General features: G+C 42.7%; 1 pseudogene; it reads left to right on the top strand.

Annotated features, from left to right (window-relative positions):
• Positions 1–1677: 1677 nt before the first annotated feature.
• LOC101838771 lies at positions 1678–2259 on the top strand (annotated as a pseudogene).
• The last annotated feature ends 7790 nt before the right edge of the window (positions 2260–10049 follow it).

A 10049-nucleotide genomic window follows, 5' to 3' on the forward strand; every position in this document is an offset into this window, starting at 1 on the left:
GGGTCATAGCTACAGCTAGTTGTCTGAATTTTTATTTCCTCCCTTGCTTTTTAGAGGACCTTCTAAACCTTTCTTCTTATTATAAAAAATCCAAACATCCAGAAGAGTTCAAAGAATTTTACATCTAATGCTCATCAGTTAACAAATAGTGTTATCATTCTTAGGTCTGATATACATTAACATGAGGGGTAGGGTTTGTGTAAGGAAGACTGGAGCACAGGCTGAGCAGAGATGTGCAAGAAATGCCAAGTACAACAAGATAGACATTATCCTCCTGTATGAAAGGATAATAATCATTAATTATTATTACTACCATGTGATAGTAGTAGTGACTACATGTGGGGCTCACATTAACTATTCATTGGTCATATGTTGACAGTCATCACAATGAGTTATGACTCTACTGAATTGTCACCTGGGCCACAGTTCTCTGTCTTATCCTTAAGAACATCACAAATGACTTTGTCAAGTGCCATGCTGATTGATAAACGTGTTTACTCCTTCTTCTACCAGAGCCGTAACGTTTTCATCTGTTTGGAGGCTTCTTTGCATACTCACGATGATTCCTAGCAGTCAACTTCCTTTTTATTATTTTTGAGATAGGATCTCATTATGGCTCTGGTTGGCCTAGAACTCTCTGTGTAGAATAAGATGACCACCTGCCTCTTCCTCCTGAATGGTGGGATTAAAGTCCTGAACCACCATACCACGTCATCTCTGTCCCTGTCCCCCCCCCCCACACACTTTTATGACCTCTTTCTCAGGAAGTCTGCTGTGGGAAAGAGTTGTGAGCCCAATATCCATTCTCCCCTTATTTACTGACAGTTCCCAACTTGCTCTAGACACTGGTAGGTCATATGATCATAGTTGTGATCAATCTGGTATGAGGACATTTTTAAATTAAAAATTCCATACAATATATTCTGATCATATTCTTTTCCATTCCCCAGTTTCCCCTGCTTCTTCTCCTTCCTCACTACCCATTCAATCCCATGTTCTTTCTCTTTCAAACAAAAGCAATAAACCAAAAACAAAACAAAAATCACACACACAAAATTGGAGTCCATTTTGTGTTGGCCATCTGCTCCTGGGAACAGGGCCTGCCCTGGAGTGTGGTTGATATACCCAGTGTCACTACATTGGAGAAAATAGTTTTTCTCAGAAAGCAGATAACAATTGCAGGCAGAATAGCTTCTTGGTTAGGAGCATGTCCTTTTGCCCCCTTGCCCTTCTCCAGGCTGGGGTTTTGTCTAGCTTGAACTTTTGAAGATCTTATGTATTCTATCACAGTCCCTGTGCGTTCATATGTGCCTCAGCCCTTTTGTATCTGGGGAATGCTATTTCCTTGGAGTCACTCACCATCTCTGGCTCTTACGATATTTTCACCTTATCTTCAAGGGAGGGGGTTTGATTAAAGACATACCATTTAGGGCTGAGAGCTCCAAGGTTTTTCACTTTCTGCACATTGTCCACTGGTGGGTCTCTGAGTTAATTACCATCTACTACAAGGAGAAGCTTCTCTGATGGGGACTGAGAGATATAATGATCTGGGTAGAGCAATATCTCATTATAAGTCTATTTGTTGCTATATTCCTTTAGCAGAATAATAGCTTGAGGTTTTCCTCTAGGCCCACGACCTATCTAGTCTCAGGTCTTGGTCTCATTAATAGTGTCAAGTGCAGTGTTTGCAGCAGCCGCCGCGCTGCACTCTCTAACGCCAGCGCCGCCTCTCGCTTGCCGAGCTCCAGCCCAAGGAGAAGGGGGGTAAGTAAGGAGGTGCTCATACCATGGCTCGTACAAAGCAGACTGCCTGCAAATCCACCGGTGGTAAAGCACCCAGGAAACAACTGGCTACAAAAGTCGCTCGCAAAAGTGCGCCCTCTACTGGAGGGGTAAAGAAACCTCATCATTACAGGCCTGGTACTGTGGCACTCTGAAATCAGACACTATCAGATATCCACTGAACTCCTGATTGGCAAGCTCCCCTTCCAGCGTCTGGTGCGAGAAATTGCTCAGGACTTCAAAACAGATCTGTGCTTCCTGAGTGCAGCTATTGGTGCTTTGCAGGAGGCAAGTGACGCCTATCTGGTTGGCCTATTTGAAGATAGCAACCTGTGCGCTATCCATGCCAAACGTGTACCAATTATTCCAAAAAATATCCAGCTAGCACGCCACAAAAGTGGAGAATGTGCTTAAGAGTCCACTATGAGAGGAAACATTTCATTCTCAGTTTTTTCCTCTTCTCTCTGTTATCAGTAGTTCTGAATGTTAGATATTTTTTTCCATGGGGTCAAAAGGTACCTAAGAGCCAGGCGGTGGTGGTGCACGCCTTTAATCCCAGCACTCGGGAGGCAGAGGCAGGTGGATCTCTGTGAGTTCGAGTCTGGGCTGGACCGACAGCCTCGGAAACAATACAGAGAAACCCTGTCTCGTAAAAACCCAAAAAAAAAAAAAAAAAAAGTACCTAAGTATATGACTGCGAGTGAAAAAATAGGGGACAGAAATCAGGTATTGGCAGTTTTTCCATTTCCATTTGTGTGTGAATTTTTAATATAAATGCAAGATGTAAAGCAAAATGTTTCAGTGAACACAGTTCAACTTTACAACAATTATAAATTAACCTGTTAAAATTTTCTGGACAATGCCAGCATTTGGATTTTTTAAAAATAAGTAAAACTTTCTTATTGACGGCAACTAAATGGTGTTTGTAGCATTTTTATCATTCAGTAGATTCCATCTATTCACTATACTTTTCTAACTGAGTTGTCCTATATGCAAATACATGTTTTTAATATTGTCTGTTTTCTGTGCTGTTCCTGTAAGTTTGTTATTAAAATACATTAAACTACAAAAAAGATAGTGTCAAGTGCAGTTCCATCTCATGGACTAGGCTTTAAATTCAATAAAAAGTGGCTGGTTACTCCCATATCTTTGTGGCTCTGCCGCACCACCGTATCTTACACGCTGGTTGCAATTGTAGGCCACAGAGTTCATCATAGCTGGGTGAGACTGATGATTAATTTTCTCCTCTAGTAGCATGGAAAGTGTCTTCTGGTACTATGAATGCTAGTCAGTAGGGTTAAGCACCAGTTTGGTTTCTCTATATTTGATGATATAAGTATGTATGTGGTGTTTTCAGTGATAGGGCTTACAATCAGAGGTGGATGTTTAGTGTAGAACTTCAATACCAGCACCTCAAAGTGGGACTAGAGGAGCCTGGGGGAAATAGTTTAGTTTGTAAAGCATTTGCTATTCAAGCCTAAGGACCTGAGCTCAACCCCAAACCTGTGTAAAATTCTAGACATGTGGTGTGTGCTTGTAATCTCAGTAGAGATGGGTGGATCCCTGGGCCTGCTTGTCAGCCAGCCTAATCTAATCAGTGAGCCCAATCAATTAAAGACCCTGCTACAAACAAACAACGGAAAGAGGTAGTGAGGTACTGACTTTGCACCCTGTGTGCCTGCATGCATGTGGACACACACACACACACACACATACACACACACACACACACACACGTGCCTACACATGTGTGCACACACAGGGAGCAGAGACCAGAGTTAGCTGACACAAGCAAGTTTGCTTGTATATCTTCCCTTCCTTTCGCCTGGAACACAAACGCTGATTCTTGACACATTGAGGTTAAGAGACAGTGAGGGGGAAGGCCAAGAGTCTCCTAGTCCTGACATCATTGAGCAATGAAGGCAATGCTTGCCTGAAGACTGCTTTTACCAAGAGAAGGCACCTAAGTGGTTCAACTGTTTCGGGGATTCAATTACTAATAGGCAAATGGGATGCAATTGTCTTAGAATTCTGGCGATTATCAACCTAACAGCTTTGTAGTTTGAAGACTCCATCTTCTTCCATGCATGACCTAGAAATGGATATATTTGACATTATTCTGCTCCCCAATACCACCAAACTCCAGTGTTGATGGGACAGTGGTCTCACTGAAAATATATTCATAGAGAAAATCTATTTAGTGTAGGAGATACAGACCTGGGCCTAGACAGTTCTCCCCATTTCTTGCTTGTAGTTCTCAAGAATAACCATATGATGCTCTAGAATATAGCCCAGTAGAAACCTAGTTCTATTTCTTGTCACCTGATATCCCTCCTTCCACTGTAGCCATAAACCCTGGGCTCTGCACATATCGTGCTTCCAGACAGAAGGAAACTGTTCTGCTGATCTTGAAAATCCTGCACATCTCTACTGGCCTCCAACCTTCCTCACATGACTCCTAATATATATTTGCAGATCAAATAAATGTATCTAATATATGAACAAACTAATGAATTCAGTCAACCATGGGGACTCAGCTAGGACTGCCTGGTTGCTCAAAGCTGCATGCACTCAGCGGTGTTTTGTTTCTGCTGTGCATACAGTATAGGCTGACTATCTTTCTTTGGGGTACTTAGGTAGCAACACTGGGGAGCCTGAGAAGGACCTGGAAAACCATCCACTAGAGAACTGGGTGTCTCACTTGGTTATCTTTTAGGCCAGCTAGGTAGCCATATTCTTTTCCAGGCTAAGTTCAAATTCCTTCTCAATGTTTCTCTTGGAGCTGAGAATGATCCCATACAACTCAATCAAAAACTCATGGAATGATCTATCAGGGATTCTCTGTATCTCATTTCAGAAAGGATTTCAGGCAAAGCTCATTGTTGTGTGAAACAGAAGAGGGACCAGCAGACTTTTTCAGATAGAGGATCGTAGGCTCTGGTTATGTGGTGGCAGTGGTCTCAGCCCTGCCCATGTGAAATGTGTTGGGATATCTGTACACTGTGTAAAGATGCATTGTTGTAATTGATTTAATAAAAAGCTGAACAGCCCATAGCTAGGCAGGAGGTATAGGCAGGACTTCCAAGAAGAGAGAAAACTCTGGGAAGAAGAAAAGTGGGGTTGCCAGCCAGACACAGAGGAAGCAGGATGGGCCATGTGGAGATGAGGTAATGGACCATGTGCCAGAATGTAGATTAAAAAATATAGGTTAATTTAAGTTACAAGACTGGTTAGGAACAAGCGTACGCTAAGGCTGAGCATTCATAAGTAACACTAAGTCTCTGTATTGTTATTTGTGAGCTGGTGGTCCCAATGAGAAAGTACCACTACATAAGGTACCCAATGTGGAGGCTCGAATATCCACATAGAGCCTGAGAAAGTGGTCTCCCATACAGAAGGCTCATCATACAGAGGTGTGGCTCTTTTAAGAGGCCCTGCTGTTAAGCTGGCACTTGAGCAGCCAACGCTGGGTACAAACTCCTGCTGCAGGCAGACACAACAATTTTCCACAGCTAGGGTGGGTAAATGAAGCTCAGGGGCTAGGTACCATCCTATAAGGATAGGTTCTTGTGGAACCAAGGGTGTGGAAACAGCCATCAGCACTACTCTGTGATGGTAGTTTAGTAGTTTTAGGTTTGTCTCCCATGGTCAGAATGCTGAAAACACGAGGCTGCAGACATGCAAAATGTCAGGTTCAGGAAAAACAAAAAGAAAAAAATTCAGAAACCCCAAACTCTAAAAAGGTACAATATGCTTTAAAAGGTGCTTAGGTATTGAAGGAAAAACAAGAAAATGGATATAAACAGTCATAAATATAGTTTTAAAATAATAAAGTTTTTAAGGAGAGAGTAAAGTAATATTAAAAAGAATAAGCCATGTAAGGATGAAAATATTATAACATGGGGAATTTGGATCTTTTATGGTGCTCTGTTAATTCTGACTTTTTAAAATGTTAATGAACAGAGAAAAGCAGTTGCTAAGAGAACAGATTATGAAAGGGACTGTTAAATTAAACCAGGCTATATACTTTAGAGATGTCTTGGCTTCAGAATGGAAGTCAGGAAATGTGTTGCTTTGGGGGAAAGGTGCTTTTGTTTCTATAAGAAACAAAAAACTATAGATTACCTTGAAATTAATGAAGATCAGATTTCATTGTGGGAGACCTCCTGAAGATCTTGGTTACAGACACAAGGGAGGAAACCAAGAAAGACTACAGAACAGATAATGTATATGCTGACCCCTCTGCATGAGACAACTCAGAGACTGGATGAAACGTGATAACAATTATTTGTCACAGAGAACTAATGACTTATTATTACATGCCATCCTTTCATATGTCATAGATAGAGGTTTGGTTATAGTACATCATCTACTCTTATTTAACAAATAGTACCTATGCAGCTCATTTAACAATGTAATGTAAATTCCTTGTTCTTGAAAGATATTATTACAAACTATTTAGGATAATTAAAATAAATACAGGTTAGTTGCTAATCATCTAATGATCAAATTTATGGCCATGTTAGGCATGTTTTCAAAGTCAAACAAAGATATATTTTAGATAGACAAATGGTCTTCAAATACTTTAGAGACCTACATCATATGCCATTTAAGATGTTGTAATAACATGAGGCTTTGAATGACAGTGAGACACATCTGCACATGGCAGCACCAATTTAATTCAAAAAAGGACGATGGGCATAGAAGAACCTCCATATGGAGTTTCCTTTCATTGTGGCAAAGTTGGTCATTTGGGCAAGAAACTGCCCTTGTCTTGACTGTAGACAGTATACTGTTCAAATTGAATAGGACACAAAAGAAGGCAATTGGCAAACTTTGCCAAGATAAGGTAAGACAGTCCTTCAAAATTAATGCTTCATAGAAAAGTCTGTCAGATATTAATGTTCCCCAGAATTTCCCAACATTGGAGAAAAGTCTTGGGTGACCAAACAGGCAGCCAAATACCTCTGTCATTTCTATAGTTTTGGAAGTTGTTTGCTCTTAACTTCCTGTTTACTCAAGTAATATTTTTTTCGTTCTTGAGTCTCTGATGGTGATTGAAGACTAGATAGTTACACAATTTTCCTTGCTGCCAAATTCAGAAAAAAACTTACATAAAAGATATAAAGCTTATAAGGTTGAGAAACATAAACGCTTTAATTGTTTATCTAAGAAGCTGTTTTAAGGTCTAAAAAGATATTTTTGGGATGGTAATACAAGTTATGATAGAAAATGATTTAGGTATAAAATGTTGAGCTCATCAAGATAAGATAGATAATAGAGTAATTTCTCCAAATTTGCCAAATACAAATGGACTGGACATTGTGAATATAATTCTTATTTGATACTTGTTTTTATTGTATACAATTTTACTGAATTAGAGATGCAACATTTTTGTTTAATTTAGACAAAAAGGAGGAAATATTGTAGGATATTTGTATACTGTATGAAGGTGTTTTGCTGAATGGCCAATAACTAGGCAGGAGGTGTAGATAGGACTTTCAGGCAGAGAGAGAACTTTGAGAAGAAGAAAGATAAGAGTTGCCAGACAGATGCAGAAGAAGCAGGATTGGCAGTATGGAGATGAGGTAACAAACCATGTGCCAGAACATAGATAATATTAATGGATATAAGTTATAAGAGATAGTTGAGACAAACCCAAGCTAAAGGCCAGGTTTTCATAATTAATAGTGCTTCTGTTGTTTCTGCGTCATTATTTGTGAGGTGGCAGCCAACGAAAAAGCTTACTACAGTTGGTACCCAGTATGGTTCACACCCCATGGGGAGAGGGAGCAAGCTGCCTGGAAAGCAGACAGGGGGACATGTGGAAGAAGCCAGAATGGCAGGAAGCAAGGGTACAGGTACTGCCCGAATGCCAGAACCAGCCAGCAGTGGGTGGCTGACTCTGGTGGCGTTTGGGGGCCCAGCCATCTGTGGCATTTGGGGCCAGGGCCTGGTGGCAGCTGGAGGCTACTGTAGAGAAGCTGCAGTGGGAAAACCCAGACTCCTGCAGAGGTCCTGTGGAGAGGGAGGGAAAGCCTGCATGGCAGCGACTCCTGGCTGTAAAGCCTGTGTGCTGCCTTGTGATCTCACGCCCCGTGGTGGGTACCATATAAAGCAGTTATAATTATTTTTTTATCAATAAAAAACTCGGACTCAAATATTGGGGGCAAAAACCTGATTGATCAGAGAAGTGACGGAGAAGCGACCAATGACTTCCTCTCTCTCTCTCCTTCCTCGATCCAAAAAACTGAGCCCCTCCCTACTACTTCCTGTATCTCTCTATATGTCCTCCATCCTTCAAAATCTCTATGGCTAATTTTGGTCAGCTAGTAGCTAGCTCCACGCTCTGATTCAAAGTGAACTTTGTTGTCTCAGGAGTGTCAGAGTGTGATCAAAATATCCCCCATCTGTAATGTAAAAGTAGCTGTAAATATTACATAAGTAAATGTGGCTGTCTTCCATGGAGCCATTATCAATGAACATTGAAATTTGAATTTAATATAATTTTTTTACAACCACTTAAAATTTTAAAGGAAAAAGGTGGCCGCTGACAACTGTGGGACCAAGGAGCATCTCCACGGAGCCTGAAAGACCCATGAAGGCTTCAAGGAGAGATACGGCAGAGCCTCGAGATTAGAGTCATGGGCCATGAGGGCAGGGAAGGGCATGGGAGTCATAGGGGAGTGCGGCTGCAGCAGACAAAGAACGTGGCATTGCTGAAGAGGGACGGTCCTCAGCCCGTGGACCAGCCTGCAGCACGGAGCTGTTGGCTGCCACTTGCCCTGCTGGGAGAAGGAGTGCTCCACAGCACTGCCCACAGGCTGCAAACACAGCAGCAGTGCCTGAGAGCATCAGGGCAGCTGGGAGTGAGGGTAGGGAGGTGTGCTGTGGCCTGGAGCATGCATGGACCCTGCCCCAGATGCCCTGTCTAGCCACAAGTTCACCCTGACTCTACGAGATGGAGAGGTGGAACTAGAGACACAATGGTGGTGACAGACGTGGAAGACGGCAGCAGTGGATGACCAGGTGGGGGGGGGGTGCGGGAGTCACGCAGTTGTCTTGCAGGGTAGCATTCAGTAGATTCAGTAGCTTGCACAGGCTCTGCCCCTGAACATGCTGTCCAGTCCCGTGAGCTCCTGGCTCTGAGCAATGATGGGATTTCTGTGAAGGAGAACAGATCATTTTCTGTATTGGTCCTCCTCAAAAGACCTCCATGGTCCATGCTGCCCTGAAGAGGTCATATTGATGTCTGTGATCTGTGCTATAGACAGGGGATATGATGTGTCTGTGGTCCATGCTGCTGCCCCAGACCTGTCTATGCCTGTGGTCCATGTGGATGTTTATGGCCACTGGAGGCCATGTTATGTCTGTGGTTTGGGGTGGGTGGGGAGGGGATGTTGATTTCTATGGTCCCTATTTCCACTAAGTGCTGCTGCCTGATACCATATTGATGTTTCTGGTTTGTTTTACTGCCAAAGGACAAATGGATGTCCATTGTCTGGGCTGTCACCTGGGGCCACATTGGTGTCCATGGTCTGTGCTGCTGCCTGAGGCTATGTTGATATCCATGGTCCATGCTGCCACTGAGGGCCATGATGGTGTCCATGCTCTGTGCTGCAGCCAGAGATATGTTGATGTCCCTGATCTATGGGGCCACCTGAAGACATGTTGATATCTGAGGGCCATGTTGCTATGTTGGTGTCTGCGACCAGTGCTGCCTCCAAGGGCCATGATGATGTCCACAGTCCGAGCTGTGGCTGAAGGCTGTTTGATGTCCATGGTCTGTACTGCCATCAAAACCCATCCTGAGGTCTGTGGTCCATGTTGTCACCAGAAACCACCTGTAAGTCCATGGTCAGTATTGCCACTGATGGTAAAGGACAAGGAAACTTCTTTTTCAGTGGTAATGATGACTGCAAACTCACAGTTGAGACTGAGAGACATAGAAGACTTCTATGACAATGTACCCCTCCCAAAGAAACTGTCTAGGAAGGAAGACATTGAAGAGGACTCTTAAAAAATCTTTGATAGTGATGCTGAAGCGTAGCTCTTTATAGTTGATAGCTTCTGGTGAGAGTGGGGGTGGGGAAGGGCTGTTTTCTTTAATAACTGACCACTGGGTTCTAGATAGACATGATTGTGTGCTCCATCCTTTCTCTCAAACGACATTACTATGTCCTATGGCACACTTTTTATCACAACCGATGAACAGGGGCACTAATGGCACTTAGTAAGTAGAGGACAGGGACCATCCCACAATGTAT

Source organism: Mesocricetus auratus, unplaced genomic scaffold (assembly GCF_017639785.1).
Source record: "Mesocricetus auratus isolate SY011 unplaced genomic scaffold, BCM_Maur_2.0 Super-Scaffold_4256, whole genome shotgun sequence".
Lineage (NCBI taxonomy): Eukaryota > Metazoa > Chordata > Mammalia > Rodentia > Cricetidae > Mesocricetus > Mesocricetus auratus.